This window comes from Falco cherrug, chromosome W, assembly GCF_023634085.1.
Source record: "Falco cherrug isolate bFalChe1 chromosome W, bFalChe1.pri, whole genome shotgun sequence".
Classification (NCBI taxonomy): domain Eukaryota; kingdom Metazoa; phylum Chordata; class Aves; order Falconiformes; family Falconidae; genus Falco; species Falco cherrug.
Window position 1 is genome coordinate 4,695,631 of NC_073719.1, and position 21,427 is coordinate 4,717,057.

At 47.2% G+C, this 21,427-nt stretch overlaps 1 protein-coding gene across 1 annotated transcript in view; it reads left to right on the forward strand.

Annotated features, from left to right (window-relative positions):
• The window catches only part of LOC129734527 (gamma-secretase subunit Aph-1b-like), a 53,155-nt gene that overhangs the window by 5,934 nt on the left and 25,794 nt on the right, over positions 1-21,427 (forward strand). The window lies entirely within an intron of this gene.

The following is a 21,427-nucleotide window of genomic DNA, read 5'->3' on the forward strand; positions in this document are numbered from 1 at the left end:
ATTGTTAAAACATAGGTAATAACTTTAGGGTTGAAAGGTTTCTTTGTATTTAACCAGTTTTCTGTACGCAGAGGTGTATTGAAATGTCAGAATATGAGATTAATGGGAACTGGGGAGAGTCGACTGGAACAGCTTGTAGGTGCCTGCCAAGAAATCGTGAACTTTAGTAAAAGGTAATTCCAGCAGGGGGAGATCGCGACCACCGACTCATATACCACCTACCCAAATCGTACCCCAGACCCATTTCTAGACCTTTCTAAGCTCTACTGCGCAGAATTGGATATAGGAGGAGAATATGTTAATGATTTACAGGAAATATCATGGTTATGCATGAATACTTAATGAATATGTATGAATAAGTTCTATATATGGAATCTGATTTTGGGACCTGGCGTGCGTTGATCGTGAGAGGACTCGCTCACGCACCCGGCCGTCAATAAAGAAGTGTCTGCTTATCTACATCACATTGGTGTCGATAAGTTCTTCATTCCAAGATTTCGGTAACAGTTGGCATCCCTCATTGCCCCCCCCCCAGCGGTCCCCACCTTCCCAGCAGGCTGGGCACTGGCATGGGGCAAGGGGCTGAGGGAAGGCTGGGGGGGTCAGGTACACATGCTTGCACTGCTCCCTGTGGCAGGGTGCTGCTGGAGGTGGGCAGGCAGAGGGTAGCAGAACTCTGTGGAGTGGCCTCTAACACAAACCACTGCATTTCATTGCCCTGTGGCTCTCCAGCTGCAAATACTGCTGTTCTTCCAGGGCTGTGGAAACATCTGGCATCCTCCTCACCTGCCACACCTCTAGCTGATACAACTTATGAAGCCCAGTGCTCTCAGTTTCTCCCTCCAAAGAAATTTTCAAGCTCTTTGAGGTCTTCCCTGCTCCTTCTCTGTTTTTTCCCCCAACATCTTCTAAGAGTATAACTGCCAAGATCAGGTACACCCTCCTGGCATGCGCCTCCGATGCTGGCACTGGGGCTGTTTTCTGTGCGGGGGTGCTGCTTGCTTTGCACCCGACATCTCACTTGCCCCACCTGTGAGGCTGGCTTGCACTCGTGTCCCCTCTGTGGAAATTTTTCTGTGGCTTTGCACGGTTTTCACATGTGGTTTGTCTGGTGGTTCAGGGTGGTCCTGTGGATGGTCTCCAGTGGCAGGTGTTGCGGTTCAGTGATGGAGAGGTTACCAGTACAGTAGGATGGTGCAGAGTGAATCCCTGACTCCTACCTACTCTGTCCTGGTGCTGCACCGTGCCCTGGGAGGTGGCCAGGCCGTGTCAGCCTCCAGCATGCTCTCCCCTCTGCAGGCAGGCCATTGAGGGGCTGGTGGCCCTCAGTGAGGATGGCTGCTCCCCCATTTCCATCCAACAAATGGCATATGGTGAGTGCTGCACAGAGCAGCCAGGCAGGGCTGGGCATGGCGCTGGGGGTTAAGGAAGGTTTCTCACCTTGAAGCTGGCTGAGTCCTCCAAGGGGCTGGGAGGTGCCTGGGGTGGCCCTGGGTGGCTCAGGGCTTGATGGCATCCCTGTCCTGGCAGTGGCTGGCGTGGGCTTTGGGCTCATGAGTGGAACCTTCTCCATGATCAATCTTCTGGCAGACACATTAGGGCCTGGCACCATGGGCATCCACGGAGACTCACAGCTCTACTTCCTGGCCTCAGGTGAGCAACTGGCACCCTTTGCCCACATCTCTGCCCCACCACAGAGACAGCAGACCGGGGGGGGGGGGGCTGGGGCTCAGCCCCCTGTGCTCTCCCCTCCATGCTGCATCCTGCTGCCACTCCCCATACCCATCTGAGCCCTTTGTGGTCCCCTGTCACATCTTTCTGTGCTATACCCTTCTCTCTGTCCCATGGCCCTCTCTGCTCCTTTTCCCCATCCTTCCCAGTCTGACCCAGCAGTGCCCCTACTCCCCTTCTGCAGCTCCTCTCCATCCCTCCCCAAGCCTGGGCTGGGCTAGGGCAGGTGGCTCCCCAGTGACACCCCTCTGCTGCTTCCTGCAGCCTTTATGACCATGGTGCTGATTTTCCTTCACACCTTCTGGGGGATCCTCTTCTTCCACGGCTGTGAGCACTGGCGCTGGTGGGAGATCACAGCTGTTGTTGTCATGCACCTCACTGTTTCAGGGTTGGTGAGTAGCCAGGAGCAGAGCTCTGCACTGGGACCTATATTTGGGGATGGCTGTGGTGCATGCTGGTCCCTGTGCTGGGGGGACGACAGCCTTCAGCATTAGTGAAGCAGTTGGGTTTTGGGGATTTGCAGCTGTCCCTGCACAGGACAGGCCTTTTGCAAACTGAATGCCAAAGCTGGTGTCTCCTGTCCCGTTCTATTCATTGAGATGGCCATTCATCCTGGCCCTGTCCTCTCCTGCCTGCTCACCCCTTCCCTCTCCTACCTCTCTCCCTAGACATTTTGCAACCCCCTGTACATGGGCAGCCTGGTGCCCTCCTACCTGCTGATGGCTACCGCTGCCACTTGGGCTTATCTGCTCTCAGGGGGCTCAGCCCAGAACCTGCGGCACTTCCTGCTCTGTAAGTTCTGCTCCATAATGGGGACAGGGGACCCTGCAGGTTCCTCTGGGTACCTGGACCAGCACTGGGGTGGGGAGAGGGTGTCCCAGGGGCTGGAGCAAGGTCATCATCCCCTTTGGCTGCCGGACTAGAGGAGACACTGGGGTTTGGAGCCATGGTCAGGTTGTTGCCTCTCCTGGGGGAAGTAGATGGGGTAAGGAGTCTGGTGAAAACTGGCCCCCTCCCCTCTTGCTTCCTGCAGGTCTATGGAGCAGAGCCAGCCCTCAGCTGGAATCCTGAGGCCCCATGGGATGTTCCTGTCCCCAGCCATCCCTGTGTTTTTCATGTTGGTGTGATCATGGGGGGTGTCTGGCAGTCGTAGATCCCAGTTGCCTGAAGGTCTTGCTCCTGCTCTGTCCATCTCTGGTTTTACCACTTTGAAGTAGAAAGAGCAGTTCCTCCCCTTTCCCAGGTCCAGACCATTTTTCTTGGCCTCAGTGGGGCTGTGGAGCTCCCCAGGGCTTAGCTCTAGCTGTGCTGGAGCTGCTAGGAAAGGTGGGAGGCAGCCATGGGTCAGGGAATGCCCCAGCTACATCAAAGCTGGAGGGGAGCTGGGTGGGGGTCAGCCAGCAATGAAGCTGTGGCTCTGCCAATGTTCAGCTCTGCCTTTCTCCAGCCCTACCAAGCCACGGCTATGTTTTTCCAACACTGCACAAATAAGAGGAGGAAGTCCCAGATAGACAGAGGGCAGGGCCAGGCTGTGCAAGGAGCTCTGTACTGCTTGCTCTAGAGCTCTGCCTGGGGCACAGAGGCTAATGCTGTCTCTGCTGATCAGGAAGGGGTCCCTCTGCACTCCTCTGCTGTGGATCCAGCTCCACTAGTGCCTGTTCCTGCCCTACAGCTTCAGACTGGGTGTAAGAGACTGTGCCGGTGAGACCCACCATCACCACAGCAGATGTGTTTTCTCAACATTGCTATGGCAGGAAACTCATGCCATCACCACAGTGAATGATCTATCTATACATTGTTAAGGCAGGAAGATAACACCACTGCCACTGCAGAGATTTAGGAGACCAACTGATGCTATGGAGCAATGGGGGAGGCTGATCCTGCAAAACTTAACCAAACCCCTGTGCATGTGCCCAGACCTGGGGTCAGGGGGATCAAGGTGCCTGGAGGCCCCTGAGGAATGTTGGGCACGTACATCATTGCCAGGTGGAAGGTGTGGTGAAGTAGAACAGCTTGTAACAACTCTATAAAAAACGGAACCAACTAACATGGGACGGAATGTTCCCCCACCAGACTTGGAAACGGATCAGACTGTCGGGATGCTGCAACTCTGGGGTGGTAGCTATTGCTGTGAACTCTTTCCTTCTTTCTTTCCTTCCTTTCTCTCTTTATCTCTTGCTCTCTCTCCCTTTGCATTTGCAGATTTATTGTTGGGTAAATAAAGTTCCTTGGCTCTTGACTCTGTTTTGAGTCTTAATTCTGTTCCAGAGAATACAAACAGAACCATGCTCCGGTCTCAGACCGGCATGCGACACTGGGACAGCAGAGACAGCTGGCACCATGGGAGGCTTTTTTTTTAAATACATTTTAACCTTTTTAACCCCCCTTTTTTTTTTTAATAACAAATATTTGCTGAGGCCAGACACTGCCCAGGCAAACAGTCCATGTGAGCAGCCTGTGGCCAAGGGATGCTGGAGCACTGGCCCTCACTTGGCCCAGGGCAGGAGTGAGGGGAGATGGGGTGAAACAGGCTGAGCCAGCAGAACCAGGACCTCTGCAGAGGCATGGAGCTCACACGGTAGTGGTGGCTGCTGTGTAGATGACCTTGGATTTGGTCAGCAAGTTGAGCCTGGTGGGGGAGGAAGGGAGGGGGATGTTAGAGCAAGCAGGGGGTCCCTGCTAACTGTTGCTTATGTTGCAAGTCTACTAATGTTGCTGCCTGAGAGACCACCTTTAACCCCCCTTCCCATGTCCCAGACTGACTCCTGCCACTCCCTGGGGCCCCTCCCCCTGCATCTCCCTGTTGCTCTCTTGTAGCTGTACAGCAGGAAGGCCAGTGCTGTGATGGCAAAGAGCACCCCAAAGAGCATGGCCAGTGCATCCCCTGCAAGTGAGCTGAGCACAGGCCTGTTACACTGGGGACAGTCCCCTGTGGCTGCTGGACAAGGGAGATGGGGCAAGGCTGGAGAAGGCTGATGGCCCAAAGGCAGAAAGAACATGAAGGCAATTGCCTCAGCCTTCCTGGTGGGTATGCCCCCTGGCCACCTTCTCTTCCTTCAGGCCAGCACCTCACCTACCTGCTGCTGCTGAGCTGTTGCTACCTGGAAGAGAGACAGCACAGTCAAGAGGTTGCCCGGGGGTGTTTGGGGAGGGAAATGTCAAGCCTGCAGGGCTTCAGGCCATGCTGCCAAAGCAGGGCTGCCTGCAAGATTCCCCATTGCCTGTGAGCAGACAGGGGAAAACTGCCTTCTGCATCCCCAGCAGCTCACAAGCCTGGCCCCAATACCCTGCGAAAAGCATTAAGGGAAAGGAAGGAAAAAAATGTTCCTTGAACCACAGCTCACATGAAAGCCTCATTGAGTCCAGCCAGAAACTCCCCCACTGTGGCTGCCACTGCCTGGGCAGCAGATGGGCAGGGAGCAGAGCACCGTAGCACCCCATGACCACACCAAGCCCTGCAGGAGACCCTGGAGAAGGGCATGGGGTGAGCCCATCAGGCAGCAACCACAGGGACAGCTCCTTGCGGCAAGATGGTGTGCAGCTTCCCAGGAGGAGGCAGCTGGCCATTGCCAGCTCCCATTGCCCCAACTTCAGTGGCTGGAGGCTTTGGAACAGCTTTTGCAAGGAAGTAGTGAGAGAAATGCTTGGAGGTGAGAAATATGATAAAGTATCTAAAAGGTTTACCAAAGATAGAGCATGCCAGCCTAACCTGATATCCTTTGTAAAGTCATATTCTAGACAAAAGAAAATGTGGTAGATTTAATTTCTCCCTAATTCAGTGTAGCATTTTGTTGCGACGGAGGGAAGACGCAGTCGCTCAATATGAGTGATCAGCAGACTTCGTTTATTGTCTCTTACAGTCACCTTTTATGCCTTGTTATAATTAGCTCATACATATTACAAAAGTTAAGCTCATTATTGGTTAGTTGCCTAAATACCAAGCCCGCCCCTAGTTTCTCTTCTGTAGTTATCGGTTCCCACCTGCAACATTCTTTTCCCACCAAAATCTTCCTGTTATTGTGTAACAAGAACAGCCAAAGACAGTGTATTTTGCTTTACTTCAGATAAGCTGAGAGCGATGTGCATTTTTGTCCAGCCAGCTGGACTATGTCTATGTGACCCTTTTCAGCTAGTCAGTTATCCACAATTCCCCCGTTTTTATTTTGGGCGACATAGGCTTGGTTGACCATTTTCAATAACAGCATTTTAACACAGGAAAATACACAGCCAACTTATAAAATCTCAGTTCAGAAGTACAATTCCTGAAATACTTGAAAAATAAAGTTAGCTTGAAGCTTTAATTTAGATGCTCTTTCTGTTCCAGTGATATAAAAAGTTTAAAAAATTCAAAGGTAATTTTAAAGTTCTGAACATGGACTAATGCAAGCTCAAAACCCAAAAAGAAACCAAACTGATGTTTGACTAGGAATATTTGCAAATATTTCCAAATAACAACTGCCCTTATGCAACCAACCAGTCCCTACATTTTCTGAAGAATTCCTCATTGATATCAAAGAATTAACAAAGGGAAAAAATTAGTTCTAAGCTATATACATTCATAAGTGGATTTTTCAATAGTTACATACAGATTTACACACTAAGCCATAATGGCTTGTAGGTGATACACACAAGAAGAGTACGTTGCTTATCTGTCTGAATGTCTATGCTAAATTTGACAACTATGCCACAAGCCAAGCCTACATGGGTGCTGTGTTATGCACGTTCCTTAACAAACAGAAGTATAATAGGTAAATTCCCAAGATCTAGTCCCCAACCTAATTATATTATTTTGTAGCCAATTAAGGAAAATAACACAAATGTGCATATCTACATGTGCACACACCTTTTAGTTCAGAACCAATCTGTGATATAAGGCCTTAGCCTTATGGCATCATCGAATCTTAACGAGTACAGTAATTAAAAATGCAGTCTTACTGTAAGTGCGATTTATGCTGACATTCCCTCAAATGCTACACGTGAGTATTTCTCGCTCAACTGCCTCAAGGTAAAATAGTAGTATTTGTTAATATGTATTAAAAAATCATTAATTCTCTACAATAGCAGTTGACTTCCATAACACTATGTAAGCAAAAGAGGCTTAAGATGGGTTTTCTGAATACTAACAATTTATTTTAGACTGTCTAAACTCAGGTCTTGAAAGATTTCACTCTGCCAGACATAGAAACACTGTTGCACTCCAGTTGTGATATCCCTTTTCCCAAGTTGTCACATGCACATCTCGCTCAAGCAACATTATTGTCAAAGTTTCTCTCTGCTACATAAAAGCATGTTGCACTTGTAGATATAAAAGACAGCACCCTTACTTAGATTATTACCTTATTACCTCATAACTCTTAGTATACCTTGTATCTCTGATTTCATCACTTCAAAAATTCACCAGAAGCAGATAAAACCACAGCATCAGACTAAACTACACCTTAACTGCTGATTCAAATAAAGGCATTCTCTTCCACATATGCCTAATGCTTACAAATAGTGTTGGCTGGTTTTGATCAAGAAACTATTATTACAATAACGATCAAAAATAATAATCCCGTTTGCAAAATGCCTTTAAGCCAGCCTCCTAGTCCCAACCAATTTCCACATTCAGAATACAGCATAAATACAGAATACAGAATAAATTATCTCCATCAAGGCAAAAAGGCTTCTCTTTAAGCACAGAGATGTTTGCTAGTTCAAGGCAGAAACCCATTTCTTGTAGGGGACATCTGAAGCACTTTTTTTGGTGGGTTTGTACTCAATTCCGTATTTTTCCTTGAGGAGCTTAAGCTGTTCCTCTTGTTTCAGGAGTGTTTCCAACTCTGATTTGTCGAATAGGTGCGTATTTCCCAAAGATATCACACATTTCCTCCGCTGTGATTTTATACGGCAGGTTCCGAATATAAAGGATCCGATTGACCTCTGGGGGCAGCCGGATGTCAGCTCGCTTGGCCGCTTGCATCGCCATGGCGCCGATCGGAGGGGGGGTGTGGGGGGGTGCCGCCTCGGAGAGAAACCGCGGCCGGGAAGGGGCCTGCCGGGCCGCGCGCCGCCGCTCGCCGCTGCCGCGGGGGTCCCGGATGCTATCCCATACGCTAATAACCCGGGTAATGCCTTGTTACAATCTATGTCCCGAACGCTCCGCTTTTCTAAAAAGCATATGAGCGAATCGTACGTCGCTTGTCTCTCCATACCTTCGTCAGCGCTGTTGCAGCCTTTGCGAGACTCCGGCGACGCGTGGCCGGCGGGACCCTCTGTAGGTGCTCCCGGGCGCGGGGACTGTGCCCTTCCGCCTCCTGCGCTGCTTTCAGCACCGGTACCCGAATCTCCGTCGAACCGTGGCTCGCAGGTTCAGCCCTCTCTAGGGTCCCTGTTCGGGCGCCATTTGTCGCGACGGAGGGAAGACACAGTCGCTCAATATGAGTGATCAGCAGACTTCGTTTATTGTCCCTTACAGTCACCTTTTATGCCTTGTTATAATTAGCTCATACATATTACAAAAGTTAAGCTCATTATTGGTTAGTTGCCTAAATACCAAGCCCGCCCCTAGTTTCTCTTCTGTAGTTATCTGTTCCCACCTGCAACATTCTTTTCCCACCAAAATCTTCCTGTTATTGTGTAACAAGAACAGCCAAAGACAGTTATTTTTGCTTTACTTCAGATAAGCTGAGAGCGATGTGCATTTTTGTCCAGCCAGCTGGACTATGTCTATGTGACCCTTTTCAGCTAGTCAGTTATCCACAGCATTTAATGTGGTACCACATGGGAAACTGCTAGCCAGGCTGAAGACCACAGTGATTAAAAACCTATGTCTGTTAGCAAGCTGGCTGCAGATGGGAAGTGCCCTGCACCATGGTTTGTGGTTACTGAGGCATTGACCAAAGGCCTGCGACCAAGCCTGTGTGCTGTTTCTATTAGTTATCTTGACACAAAGTGTAGGAAATACCATCAAAACAGAAAAGGAACAGGATGTTGGACAAAAATACCCTAGTGATCTCAGAGAGCAGCAATGGGCAAGAATCCAGTAATGCAGAACAATAGTCACACCTGAGGGTTAACAGGAATTTCTACTCATAACTGGAAACCACCAATGTAAGAAAGGCCTTCAAGGACAAACAGACAAAGGACAGATGGGGATGTGTCAGGCAGGGGACTGTGCACCTGGCTAGGATGGCTGTGTCACCCCACTGGTAGAGTGCAGCCCTTTCTGCAGGTCTTGGCACTTGGCAGTGAGGTGCTCACTGCAAGCCTGTATCTCTGCAGCTCTTAGCAAATTTAGCTATTGCATTTGGGGATAAAGAATCTGTCTGGGATGCTAGGAGTTAGCTATTTGCCCTTGACCATACATTCCCCAGCCATGCTACTGTTGCTTTTGCAAGACCAAGGACAAAGTTCCTAGAAACTGATCTTCCCCATGCAGGGTGAGACAAGTGCAGAAATGGGGGAGAGTGGGACCCCAAGACCAGTGCTGCCACAAGTCACCTGCCAGGCAAGGCTAACCCATGCAAATGCTGCATTTCCAAAAGAGACACAAAGCTTCAACTCCTGCTCCTCACCCCATCCCTGCATCCCCATGGCTGGGTGCAGCCTGAGCACATTCACAAGCTCCTTACCAGAAGGCAGCTGCTTCAGCAAAAGGAGGATGGTCTGGAAACTTGCAAGCACCTGCAGGTCCTGCACCAGCTGGAAATTGTTCTGCAGAGGTTTGCTATCATCATTCCTCAGGCTTGTCACCAGCACTGACATCTGGAAGGAGAGCAGCTTGAGCAGAGCAGGGTGCGTCCTGCCTTCAGGAGCTAGGTGAGCCCCAAGGGGACCAACAGATGGTGAATGCTTGCAGGGAGAGGCTAGGCAAGACTGAGTGTGGAGCTCATTGCCTTCATGGACCTGGTCACGAGAGAGCAGCATGCTCTGGTTGAAGACCGTCCACTTCACCATCTGGTAGCAGGAAGGGGTGGTCAGAGAGCCACTGTAGTGGAAGTAAAGTTTCAGGTTGGCAGGCAACAGGCTTGTGATGTTGAATCCAGGCACCAAGTCTTCCTTGCTTGGAAGAAGAAACATCATAAGGAGCAAGAGTGGGGCAACCCCTTGGAGGACAGCAGGCAGGACCAGCATGGAAATCATGGGAACAGACCTGACCTGGAGCATCCCCCCAGCCCAGCCTGCCACCACATGTGCCAGGGTCCACCCTGCTGCACCCAGTGTGCTGGAGAACGGGCAGTTGGTTTTCCCTGGAGGCAAGGGAAAGCACATGCAAGCAGAGGGCACCTTGAAAAACTGTTTCTGTACAATCTGTGCAATGCTCCCCTTCTCACATAGACATGGCAAATGTCTGCTGCAGCTTCTCTGCCATGAAGCAGGTTTCTCTGTTGGGCTGCAGCTCCTGAGACAAGTACTAGGTGGGACAGGGCCTTACTTCTCTTTGGATTTTGTGCAGATGCTCAAGTATTTCCTGATAGCATGGGTTTTCTCTGGGCCCAACCTGCAACATAGAGACCTCACAGAAATGACAAGCACAGGGGCCAAATGGAGACCAGGTGATGATGGCAGTGCCAGCAGGGAGAAATTGTTCCCTGTGGGGAGCACCCGGTCCAAGTGACCCCTTCCTCCCATCAGGGCTGCGCTGCCCTCTGGTACCTCCCCAGGTACATTTGCACCTTTGCCTGTCCCCAAAACTGTGCCTGACTCTGCCTTCCCCAGTCCCACTCCCCCCCCCAGCACTGCTCCTACCCCTTCTCACCCAGGGCTGAGCTATGGGACTCACCTCCAGGAAGGCTCCCAGTACAGCCAGGCCATCCAGGTGGACCATTGCCTCCTTAAAGCTGTCATACTTGGTGTTGTAGTGGACCACGTGGATCTGGAAGGGAAATGTGCAACCCTGATGCAGGATGGGCATCTCCAGGAGGTACTCACCCCCACAGGGCTCTAGCCTGTCAGAGCAAGGGCTGGGAGAGACATGCACCCATATGCACCCATGCTGAGCGCTCCTCCTAGGAAGGGAATGTACTGGTGTGTGGTGGGTTGACCTTGGCTGGATGCCAAGTGCCTGCTGAACTGTTTTATCACTCCCCTTAGCAGAAGGGCGGGGGGGGGGGGGGGGGATAGGATGGGAAAAAACCCTTGTGGATGAAGATAAAGGCAGTTAAATTTATTACCATTCAAATCAGAGTAGGATAATGAGAACTAAAACCAAAACTTAAGAACACCTTCCCCCCACCCCTCCCTTCTTCCCAGGCTCAACTTCACTCCTGAATATCTCCTTCCCCTGAGTGGCACAGGAGGATGGGGAATGGGGGTTGTGGTCAGTTCATCACATGTCTCTGCTGCTCCTTCCTCCTCACACTCTTCCCCTGCTCCAGCATGGGTCCCTTCCATGGGGTGCAGTCCTTCAGCAATGGACTGCTCCAGTGTGGGTCCCCCACAGGGTCACAAGCCCTGCCAGCAAACCTGTTTCAGTGTGGGCTCCTCTCTCCATGGGTCCACAGGTCCTGCCAGGAGCCTGGTCCAGCACAGGCTTCCCATGGGGTCACAGCCTCCCTCAGGCATCCACCTGCTCCAGCGTGTGGTCCTCCGTGAGCTGCAGGTGGTTATCTGCTTCACTGTGAACCTCCATGGGCTTCAGGGGGACAGCCTGGAGCACCTCCTCCCCCTCCTTCACTGACCTTGTTTGCAGAGTTGTTGCTCTCACATATTCTCACTTGTCTCTTCTGCTGCAATTTGTTGCAGAGATGTTCCTGTTCCCCCTTCCCCCCCCCCCTTCCCCCCTTCTTAAATATGTTATCACAGAGGTGCTACCACTGTGTTGCTGATTGGCTCAGCCTTGGCCAGCGGCAGGTCCATCTTGGCACTGATTGGCATTGGTTCCATCAGACATAGGGGAAGCTTCTAGCAGCTACTCACAGAAGCCAGCCCTGTAGCCCCCCCGCTACCAAAACCTTGCCACGCAAACCCGCTACATGGTAGGACTGAGAAAGCGTGCCACTGTGAAGCAGCAAGCGTGAAGGAACTTCCCCGGTCACAGACAGCAAACCAGTACTCTTCCCTAGATACCAGGGGATCATACTGCAGAGCAGGGCTCAGTTTGAGGATAGCACTAGTGAAGGAGGAATAAAACTAGATGGGATCTGAAGAGCAGGAGTACTGTGTACAGAGTCCCTGCAGTTCCCAAAGCAGGCTGCTCATGGTCTTCTAGGGAGCCCCAACCATTGCTCCTGCTTCATCAGCCCAGGACTGGGCTGCAGCACAGGGACAGGCTACACTGCTCAGACATGGCCAGCCCCAGCCCACCTGCAAGTAGAGCATCCTGTCTCCTCATCTGCAGGTTGCAGTGTGAGTTTGGCTCTTGTTTTGTGCACTCAGTGCCAAAGTGTGGGCTCCTACACTGAACTCATCTTGAATGGGGCTATGGGTAGGTCAATGCCCAGAGCCGTGCCAATGCAATGCAACAGGCTTCAACTTTCAGCTTCAGGTTGTAAGACACCCTGGTAAATACATCAGCTTCAAAAATAGCTGCTATGAAAATGCTGGAAAATGAACAGTTGTCGTTGTCCCCCCCCCGACTCCTAGGGGCCAGCTCCAAGCCAGATGTTATCCAACAATTTATTCAGTAAATGAGAATAATATGAAGAGACTGTGGACAAAATTCATGGAGAAAGATATTGGCAGAGAGTGGTGAATACCTATGAGAGCAGGACAGTCGGGGATAGGCAAGCTGAGACCATTCAAACAAATGGGCCTGTGAGTGTGACCAGCACTGGAGCTGGTGACACAGAAGCATTACATCTTCTGAAAGCATTTAGAGCTAAAACTTTGCCTCTTTGGATACAGTAAATACATACTTGGTTTTGCCTTTAATGTGGTTTAGCCAAGTATCTTGGACTCATACAGCAGTGTGACAGATCTAAAAGCTGAGTTACCTGGACATGCAGCAAAAATATCAGGAGCATCCTTGGACCTTGAGAAAGGCTGCCCTATCCTTCTAAGCACCTTTTCCTCATTTTAAAAAATCAATTCTTTTCCTACCTCCTCCTTTATAGGTAAAGTGTCTCTTAGTCACATCAGAGCTAGGGCACAGATTTGGGATTAACACAGAATCACAGAATGGTCATGGTTGGAAGAGACCTCTGGAGATCATCTAGTCCAACCCCCTGCTAAAGCAGAGTCACCTAGAGCAGGTTGCAGAGAGTTGCATCCAGGCGGGTTTTGAATGCCTCCAGAGAAGGAGACACCACAACCTCTCTGGGCAGCCTGTCCCAGTGCTCTGTCACCCTCAAACTAAAGAAGTTTTTCCTCATATTCGGATGGAACTTCCTGTGTTGCAGTTTGTGCCTATTGCTCCTTGTCCTGTCACTGGGCACTACTGAAAAGAGTCTGGCCCCATTCTCTTGACACTTGCCCTTAAGATATTTGTAGATGTTGATAAGATCCCCTCTCATTCTTCTCCAGGCTAAATAGGCCCAGCTCTCTCAGCCTTTCCTCATAAGGGAGATGCTCCAGTCCCATAATCATCTTTGTAGCCCTCCACTGGACCCTTTCCAGTAGTTCCTTGTCTCTCTTGAGCTGGGGAGCCCAGAACTGGACATAATACTCCAGATGCGGCCTCACCAGGGCAGAGTAGAGGGGGAGGATAACCTTCCTTGACCTGCTGGCCACACTACTCCTAATGCACCCCAGGATCCCATTTGCCTTCTTGACCACAAGGACACACTGCTGGTTCATGGTCAATTTGCTGTCCACCACAACTCCCAGATCCTTCTCCACAGAGCTGTCTTCCAGCAGGTCAAGCCCTAGCTTGTACTGGTGCATGGGGTTGTTCCTCCTTAGGTGCAGGACCTTACACTTGTCTTTGTTGAACTTGATTGGATTCCTCTCTGCCCACCTCTCTAGCATGTTGCCGTCTCGCTGAATGGCAGCATTGCCTTCTGGCATATCAATGTAAAACAGGGCTGTGATGAGTCCATTTGTCTTCTGTGGCATTTCCTGCCACTGGGCTGAGAGATACAAAACTCAAATACCAGAAGGAGGAGACTGCTTCCTCCCTGGGAATTTATCTGCTTTTACATTTCTTCTGTATATCCAAATCAGTACATTCATTCTACTAGTTACCAGAGTAATTTTCAGGCTCTTGCAAAAGCTTATACAGTGTACATACTTTATATTACTAAAAGGAGCAACTGTACACATATCTTAGTAGACTTGCAACTTTTTATTTATAGCTTTTCATAAAGCAGACTGGCAGTTGCCAGAATAAAAAAAGGCATCTTATAAGCATGTGAGAAACTACTCCCCCCCCAATGAAAATATTCTGACTGCTTTTCTGAACACCAAGCAACATCAGATGCCAGTGTAGTTGACTGACTTGCAGATACATGATTAATAGAAGATTAAGTGAGTGAGGGATGGCCAGCATGCCTCAGAGCAGTGGCGACAACAGTCTTATTAATTACAGAAGCTCAAAAATTGTCTTTGGGACAACTCATTATTGTTTTTGTGCCTCATGCTGTTTTGGAAGTATTGGAGCAGAAGGGCCATCGCTGGGTGTTCCCAAACAGATTGATTCAATATCAAGCATCCCTGATCAAACAAGATGATGTCACTTTAAAGGTGACTTCTGTCCTGAATCCTACAACCCTACTCCCTGTTAATTAAAATAATGAATTGGAATATGACTGTCTACATGTCATAGAACAGGTGTACTCCAGCCGATCAGATCTGAAAGCTATACCCTTAGATAATCTGGACTGGAAGTTATTCACTGATGCAAGCAGCTTTATGGACAATGGGCAGCAAAAAGTGGGATATGCTGTGGTAACTTTGAAAGATGAAATAGAAATTAAGCCATTACCTGTCAATATTCAGAAAGCCAAAATTATTGCATTGACTCAAGCCCTAGAACTGTCTGAAGATAAACAAGTAAATATTTATATGGGTTAAAAATATGCATTTGGGGTAGTACACGCTCATGGGGCCATTTGGAAAGAATGAGGGCTTTTATCCTGACAAGGAACTGCAATCAAACATGGGAAAGAAATTTTAAGACTCTTACAAGCAGTTCAAAAACCAAAATAAGTATCTGTGATTCACTGCAAGGCTCACCAAAAGGGAAAACCAGATGTAATTAAGGTTAATCAAAGAGCAGATGAAGCTGCAAGACTAATAGCTCTATCAAATTCTATACTGGGTGCTTTGATTCCTATTGAGAAGTTAGTATGAAGAGAGCCTCCAAATTACCCTGAAAGGGATGATCAATTGGCAAAACTTCTGAATTGTACCAAAACTGAAAATGGATATTAGACAATGGACACTGGATAGATTATAGTTACTGCTCCATTATTGAGGGAATTAATAAAGAAGACTCACCAGGAAACCCATATGGGAGCCAAGCAATAGTGGCAAGCATAAGACATTACAGCTTCCTAATATCGTGAAACAATGCCTGATTTGTTTCAGAGATAATCCAAAAATACAGGAAAGCCCCCCCTCCAGGGCAAGTTAAGAGGGGACATACTCCAGGGGAATACTGGCAAATATATTTCTCTGAGTTACCAAGATGCAATCGGTATAAATATCTGCTGGTACTTGTAGAGACACTTGCTGGATGGGTAGAAGCTTTCCTGTGTTGAACCAACAAGGCAAGAGGAGTAATCAGAGCATTATTGAAAAAAATGATGCCTAGGTTTGGAATACCCGAGGGGATGGCATCAGATAATGGGCCTCATTTTATTGCTAAGGTAGTGCAGGAAATTGCCAAGTTTTCACAGTTTGATTGGGACTTAAATACACCTTGGAGACAGCAATCCAGTGGGAAAGTAGAAAGAATGAATCAGACTCTGAAAAGAAAAATCTCAAAATTATGCCAGGAAACTCAAAGGAAATGCATAGATGTCTTATCCATAGCTTTATTATGAATGCAAATTACTCCCAAGGTTCAAGAAGGAATTAGTCCTTTTGAAATTTTATATGGCAAACCATACCCAGTAAGCAGCTTAACAGGGAAAGGGGAACATATGCATATAAACCAAAATCAGATACTTACTGAATCCATGTTGTTATAGTTTAATTGAAATAACTAGAGTCCGAAATAAATTCACTAAGTATTTATTAAGGCAGGAAAGCAAAACCAGCATGCTGGGCGGCCAGAGAGTCGCAGCTCCATCCAGGCTCGCAAATTCCGACAAGTAACACAGCCCTTTTATCCTCAGCTTCAAGGCCAGTTTAAGCAAACAGTTATGCTCTCAGTCCTGTAGCAAGAAGCTGTATATTACAAAACTAATCTATTTTTACACTAAGGTCTAAACAAAGACAAAGGTTGTCATAGTAACATGAGATTATGGTTTAACATTTGCCTTGAGAAAGTACATCTCGCAACCTCATGGTTAAGTCTTTTCTCGCCAGACAGAACATTCTCAAATCTGTTGCAGCAAGATCATTCCTTTTGTTAAAAGCCCATTTGATCAGCAAATTACTCTTAGTTACTTATTACAATTCCCCCCTTCTTTTATTCATAAGTGAATTGCTGATTAAATCTAGACAATACCTCACAAGCCGCATCTAATTCAGGACTTTCATTTGGTATAATTTTCATCTCCATTTCTGATTGTTTCATTACCATTAGCTGCACTTTTTCCAACCTGCTTTTAACAAAAGTTACAAATTTATTGATGATACAGGGTCCAAAAGTCAGAGTCAATAACAATATTATAAGGGGTCCCACCAAAGTAGAAATTAAAGTAGTCAGCCAGGGTGACTGATTAAACCAAGATTCATACCAGGAGGATTGAGCCTCCCGTTCTCTTTTTCTTTTCTCTAATCCCTCTCTCAGCTTTGCTAACGAATCTCTTACTACCTCAGTATGGTCAGCATAGAAGCAACATTCCTCACCAAGGGCAGCACATAATCCTCCTTGTTGCAAGAACAAAAGATCCAATCCTCTTTGATTCTGTAGAACTACTTCCGTTAACGAAGTTACTGATTTTTCCAAATAAGAAATAGATTTTTCTACTCGGGCTAAATTTTCGTCTATTGCAGCTCTTAGAGATGTCAAACTCTGCTGTTGTTGCACCAAGGAGGTTATGCCAGTGGCAGTTCCAGTGGCCCCTAAACTAAGTAGAGCAGCTATAGTGATTGCAGAGACTGGCTCTCTTTTGTTGATTTTATGTCTTAAATTGTCCCAATGTAAATACATAGTTTCTTCCCCATGTAAGAGGATTCTAGGTACCACAGTAACCTGTACACAAAATTCTGGGACATTTTTCTTGAGAACAGCAGTGGACAAGCACGGTGTTAATCCAGTTATAGAACAAATCCACCATGCCCCGGGACTAGGCAGAACCCATTTAACATCAGATGCAAAGTTTTGAGTCTGGTTGGTACATAGAGATTTTCTTCTATTTGTTACCTTTCCTATACACCAACCGCTCCCTCTGACTTGTTGGAGGGTAATCCCTGTTTTCTGTTCTTTCCGATTGCATCTGGAGGGACTATCCTCGGTAGAGGTATTAAAAGGAGATGGTACAGCTATCCCCTTATAAAAAGGGGGCTTTATGTCATAACATAACCAACAGGAAATGGTAAAATTTGGATTTGTTGCATTTAAAGCTTGATAGGCTGCCTGCATCACAGCCCATAAGGGTTCATTATTTCTGGGAGTTTCCTCCACTTTATTTGTAGAGGTTAGGTATGTCCCTGGGGTGACTGAGGCTGGGGAGTTTTCTACCTTTGGCTTTTTCTTTTTCTTTTCTTGCTTTGTGATGACTCGATTTAAGAAACTTGGAGCACCGGCCGTAACATTAGTTTTCAATATAACAGGACCTTCCCATCGACCTAAGGTCCAATTGAAGGGTTGATGTTCATTTTCTAAAGTCGTGGTAATTAATATTATTATCAGGATAACAGCCTTCATTTTCCCCACTGTTAGTACCTCTCTGCCTTTCCTCGTCTACTCTTTTGCAGAGAGCAACGGGATATCAGTATCTTCTCGGCAGCAGCAGGTAGTCTTCAGGGGAATTTGCTGTTATCCTGCAATAATTTTCAAGGTCTTTGCAAGTTAGTTATCTCTCAAATATATTTCCACCTGTTTGGTTGTTGTGCCCGTTTCCAGGATCTTATAGTACACTGTCCTAAAACTCTATACCAGTCTGTTTCATATACTTCCCAAAGTTCAGGTATTGACAGTTCCCATCCACAAAATAATTTACAAATTTCTGTTTGAGCCCGTTGTTCCCTGGTAGGTGTCAGATTATTGCGACATTTCATACAATAAGGTTGTCTCTTAATTGAAACACAAGACCACTTCTTATCACAATTTAAACATTGGCAAACAACCCAGCATAAGTGTCCAGAAGTAGGGTGTTTTAAACAGGGTATTCCATGGAAGTCTCCTATACCGGGTGATTTGGGTATATCTGTCTCTGTCTCACAGCAAAAGGGAAAAACCTGAGGAGTTCCTGTCAGTTTGTATAGTCCAGCTCCCCCCATTTGGTCAGGTATTTGTTCTTCACTCCAGGGTGCAAAATATACCTTTCGTAGGGTAATTCCAGGTGGTATTTCAAACCATTGATATAAACTATTTCTTACTTCCCTTCTGGAGTGGTTCATTTACCGGCCTCGTTTTTCCTTATCTTCATTTGGAGGTCTCCTGGTTCCGACGTTACAGTCCACGTCTCTGGGAAGATAGGTCCCTTAATTCTGCTGGCATGAGTCCACCCTTTTTCCGCTGTTCGTACAGCTGTATCTGTAGTGAGTAAAACAACAAAAGGTCCTTCCCGATGGGGTGTTAGAGAAGTTTCTTTCCAAGTTTTATCAACACCTGGTCTCCCGGTTGGATTCGGTGTATGGAGATATCCAAGGGAGGTCTTTGTACTACCAAACCCTTCTTTCTTAATTCCTGTCTCCTTTTTGTGAGTTCTAAAATATATTCTGTTAAAATTTTATCCTCGACCTTCAGGTGTTCCACTAATAATCCAAAATCATAAGGCATCCCATATAACATTTCAAAGGGAGAGATACCAGTTAAAAGTCTCTCAATTTCTGGCTGTAATCCTTCTCTCCCTTCTCTAGAGATGGGATACTGTTTTATCTTAATTGGCTGGTCTGGGTCTTTTAGGGAGACCGTGATTGGTTTGATATTTAATTTTCCCACCAACCCCGGGCTATACCAGGTCTCTGGATTAATCTTAGCTTCATCTTCCGTGGTTAGTAAGCATAATCTTATTTTTAATTTTTCTTGATCTACTTCTAAATTGATTCCTAATTCCACCATCAGGTCTCGCCCCAAAAGATTATATTCAGATTCTGGGACCAATAAAAATGTTCCTACTCCATATTTATTCGGAGCTCTTCTATTGTTACATTCCTTATCAAGGGTACTTTAAAAGGTTCCCCTTTTGCACCGATTACTTGGAATTTATTCTTTGATTCCATACACCCAGATGGTAACTTTTGGACAGTTGATTTTTCGGCACCCGAGTCCACAAGGAACTCGAACACTTCATGCTGAGGACTCAATTTTAATTTTATCAAGGGCTCGGTAACCTTAGGGGTCCCCAGCAAATAGAGCCCCTGACCCCCCTAATCTTCTTTAAAAACTTTTTTTTTCATCCATTATCCTTTTTCGACAATTCCTTTGCAAATGCCCCCCTCTTGTGGCAATAGAAACACTCTACATCTTGTGAGCCAAATCCCTTTCTTTTAGGATTTTCTGGGCCCTTCCGGGGCCTTTCTCCTCTCCTGTCCTGACTTTGTCCTTCTCTTACAGCTGCCACCAAGGTTCTAGCCTGTCTCTTCTGACTCTCTTCTTCCCTTCTCACATACACTTTTTGGGCTTGTCGCAATAATTCATCTAAACACTTTTTCCTGCCAATCTTCTATTTTCTCTAATTTTTTCCTTATATCGATCCAAGATTTAGCCACAAACTGAGTTTTCAGCAGGGCTTGACCCACTTGACTATCAGGGTCTAGTCCAGAATATAGCTGGAAACTCTTTCTCAGCCTTTCTAGCCATTCGGTGGGGGTTTCATCTTTTTTTCTGTTGTTCATTGAAGGCTTTATTAATATTTTGTCCTCTGGGTACAGAATCCCTAATTCCCTGAATTATCATATCCCGGAGATCGACCATATTATTTCTATGTACGGGATCTTGATTGTCCCAATTGGGCCTCTGTAAGGGCCATTTTAAATCTCCGGCTGGGCCATGTTGATGTCTCTGATCCCAATGTCTCATGCCTGCCGTTCTGATCATCCCTCGTTCTTCATTTGTAAACAAGATCTTTAAAATAGCCTTCATCTCATCCCAAGTATAAATGTTAGGGCCGAGGAATTGATCAAAGCATTCTTCTACCCCTAATGGGTCTTCTAACAAGTGTCCCATTTCTTTCTTAAATTCCCTCACATCCCCAGAGTTGAGGGGTACAGATACAAATCCGACTCCGGGTTGTGGTCCCCCCATAGCAGTCTCCCTTAATGGATATAATAGATTTTCCTCCCTCCTTTCTCTAGTTTGACTTCTAGTCATTATTCGATCAGGAGGGGACTCTTCCTCAGGTTGGGGGGGTGCTGTTGGAGGAGGATCAGGACCCTGTGGTGACAGAGGAGGGGGAATATAGGGCGGGGGAGACACTGGAAGTTTGTCTTCCTCCCGCCTTTTCTTCCTATCCTTTTTCTTTTCTTTTAATGGGAACAAATTAGCGGTCTGGGCTGTACCCAGGATCCATAAAAAGGCATATTCACTCTCCTCCTTGTTAAATGGCTGTTTATTGTTAACATATATATTCAGTTGTTGACATATCCAATCCTCAAGGGATCCAAAAATAGGCCAATATAAATCCTTTCTTATTTGTTTTCCTCCCCATACTTCCATACAATAATGGATCATTTTTTCCCTGGACTTCCCCTTTCGAGAAGGGGAGGCGTCCCAATATTGAATCATTAGGCCTAGAGGGCTTTCTGGGGGTATATCGGGGAGCCCACCCCCACCCCGCTTCTTCTGCATGAAACCAGAAGCTTTACTCTTCTTCTGGCCCATCTTCCGAGAGTGCCTTCTTTCACACAAAATTCACTCGCTTCCCTCCGTTCGTGGCCCACGCCCTCGCGGACAATGGGAACCACACTACAAGGAGGTCCACACTCGCTTCACCTGGTGGACTACTAAGTCCGGTGGGCGTCTCAGTCACTCGCACTCCGGGTACCCAATCCCCGACCGAACGGAACCGCAATATACTCACCCACTCCCGAGTCTTCGTCCGGCTCTTCATGCACAAAAGTTACAGGGAACTGCAGTATCTCCTTTCTCTTTTCTTTTTGCTTTCCTATCTCAGTTCGGAAAATCCAGGTGAGCTAAGTCGGAATCTCCTCCGGGACCATCCGAAGATGGGGTGCCCTCCCAGAGTTGAAGTCCGAATCGGTTGTCTGTATCCGAGTCACGGCACCAAATTTGTTATAGTTGAATTGAAATAACTAGAGTCCGAAATAAATTCACTAAGTATTTATTAAGGCAGGAAAGCAAAACCAGCATGCTGGGCGGCCGGGGAGTCGCAGCTCCATCCAGGCTCGCAAATTCCGACAAGTAACACAGCCCTTTTATCCTCAGCTTCAAGGCCAGTTTAAGCAAACAGTTATGCTTTCAGTCCCGTAGCAAGAAGCTGTATATTACAAAACTAATCTATTTTTACACTAAGGTCTAAACAAAGACAAAGGTTGT